Source organism: Trichechus manatus, unplaced genomic scaffold (assembly GCF_000243295.1).
Source record: "Trichechus manatus latirostris isolate Lorelei unplaced genomic scaffold, TriManLat1.0 scaffold00035, whole genome shotgun sequence".
In the NCBI taxonomy this organism is placed as follows: domain Eukaryota; kingdom Metazoa; phylum Chordata; class Mammalia; order Sirenia; family Trichechidae; genus Trichechus; species Trichechus manatus.
The window spans coordinates 998,968-1,001,776 of record NW_004443971.1 but is presented as its reverse complement, the minus strand read 5'-3'; the positions used below and the strand labels follow the sequence as shown (position 1 = coordinate 1,001,776).

The window sequence follows — 2,809 nt, the reverse complement described above, 5'->3', positions numbered from 1 at the left end:
TTTACCTTTCTATAAAAAGTGATGCAATATTTTCCCCAATAAGTAAATGCATTAGCTTATCTGGTTTTATTTACTTAAGAAAAATGTCTTGTAATAGAATTCTTAGTCGTGTGGCATTTTTTAATATTTCATATGTGTTTTAAAACTGTGTTCTGGAGAAGACACAATAATTTGTTCTCTGAATTGCAGGCTATGAGAGTTTATGTTTCATCACAGCCTCATCCATGATATGTTATTTGTTTATTTTAAATGTTAACAATTTTCTACAAACATAATAGCAACCCAGTATCATTTTGTTTACATTTATTTGCCTACTAGCTTGTTTATGTGTTCTTCATGTTCTTCATGTTTTTGACTATTTGGATTTCTTATTTTGTCCATAGTCTTTATGACTTTTGTTGATTTTTAAATTGGATTTTCATTGTTGTATTAAACATTTCTTTTTTTTACTGTAAAAAATGTGTATATAAAAGACTTACACTTTTTATACTGAAGACTGCCAGTTTTTACTGTATGTTTTTTGCATATGGAGGTATGTGTAGAAAGATTTTTCTCATACAACAGACTACCTAAAAAAAAACCTAAATTTTCTTCCATTTCTGTCTTTTATTTGTATTTAAATGTTCATTCAACATTCATTTTTATTAAGGTCATAAGGTCAGGAACTCACTTTACTTTTTGCCAATATGGTATCTACGGGTTTTCTGTCCAAGCCCATACTGATCTTCATTTATTTATTCCAAATTGTTCTGGTTCTTCATGCTTCTGGGTTTTCTCCATGCTACTTCCTCTACTTATATTACTCTTCACCCTCTTCCTCAATTAATTAACTTCTATTCATCATTTAGATCTTAGCACAACCACCATCTTCCAGACCTGGGCAAGTGACATTGTTATGAGCTCTTATTGTTCTCATAGCACTTTGTTCTTTTTGTTCACACTTATCTCCTTTATACTCATCTCATTATATGAAGTTACATGAATAGTTTTTAATATCTAGCTTCACCAGTAGACAGCAAACAATATAAAGGCAGAGTATGTTTCATCCCAGAATGTGACACAATACTTGGTTCATAGAAGGTATTCAAGGTAGTTCCTCAGTGAACAATTCTTAAAAATGAGTAAATTAATGAATTTCTCTTTCAGAAAATTTTGTGGTTGTTGGTGAACATATTTCTTTAATATCAAAATTTGAAACCAAATGGTTTTTGGTTCCTTCAACAGCACTGGTTCATCCTTTATAGTGTTTTATTTTGTTCCTTTCAGGTAACACAGACAAATCGATACTAAGACAAACTATTCTGCGGCATCTGCATTTGTGTTCCTGGGACTTTCTACCTCTAGACCAATGCAGCACTTCCTTATTACCTGCTCTACCACTTTAGATGTATCAATTGTTCTAGGAAACCTCCTTGTTGTGTTTCCAGTGACTTTTGACCTTCATTTACATCCCCCATGTACTTCCTGTTAGCCAAACTTTCATTCATTGGTTTGTGTCTTTTTAGGCAACAACAGACAAAGTCAATATATGAAGCAAATTACTCTGAGGTGTCTGAATTTGTGTTCCTGGGACTTTTTACCTCTAGACCAGTGCAGCATTTCCTCCTTACCTTCTCTACGGTGTTTTATGTAACAATTGTTCTGGGTAACCCCTGGTTGCGGTTACAGTGACTTTTGACTTTCTTTGAATTCCCCTATGTACTTCCTGTTAGACAACTTCTCATTTATTGATTTGTGTCTTTCTACCTTAACAGTTCCTAAGATGATCTCTGACCTGTACTCTGGGTAAAACACCATATCATTCCAGGGATGTGTCATCCAGATTTTTGTACTTCATGTCCTGGGTGGATCTGAGATGGTGCTGCTCATAGCCATGGCCTTAGACCCTTATGTGGCCATATGTAAGCCCCTTCACTATCTGAGTATCAAGAGTCCATGACTGTGCATTTGGCTTCTGGTTGGTGCTTGGGTTATTGATCTCATTCACACAGCGGCTCAGCTAGCTTTTGTCAGCCATTTGCCTCTTTGTTGCCCTAATGAGATAGATAGCTTTTACTGTGACCTACCTCAGTTTATCAAACTTGCCTGCATAGACACCTACAAACTGGAGTTCCTAGTTACCGCCAACAGGGGTTCATTTATATGGGAACGTTCTTATTGATTTTCTCCTGTATCTTCATCCTGTTAACTGTATGGAAATGCTCTTCAGGTGGTCTATCCAAGGCCCTCTCTGCCTTGTCAGCTCACATCACTATGGTAGTTTTGTTCTTTGGACCTTGGATCTTTATCTAGTATGGCCATTTTCCAAGGTACCAGTGGATAAGTTTCTTGCCATTTTAGACTTTTTGATTACACCTGTCTTGAATCCTGCCATCTACACATTGAGGAACAAGGACACAAAGATGACAATGAGGAGACCGAGTAGTCAGTTCCTGAGTTTGAGAAAGATCTAAGTAAAGTACAATTTACTTTGTGTATTTTCAAACCATTTCAAGTAACACAAATACTTAAATAATTATGCAAAATTAAGAACTTACCTGATAGTTCAAGTGTTTCATGTATAGACCATCTTATTGAATCAAGTATGTTACTTGTTTAAATTCAGGAGGAAAATATATCAGATTGTTTTATCCAAAGTTAATGATTTATTTAATTACACATTTATTTACTAATTTATTAGGTTGTTTCTATGTATTTTCAGACTTTCAAGGATTGAAAGCACACAATCTTTTTGTGTGGTTTATATATTTAATAGTCCACAGATAATGCTGAAAAGTTTTTAAAAAATCCAGAACAAGGACTTTTGGCA

General features: G+C 34.6%; 1 pseudogene; it reads left to right on the top strand.

Annotated features, from left to right (window-relative positions):
* Positions 1-1,343: 1,343 nt before the first annotated feature.
* On the top strand, positions 1,344-2,453 carry LOC101355770 (olfactory receptor 4F6-like; annotated as a pseudogene).
* Positions 2,454-2,809: the final 356 nt, after the last annotated feature.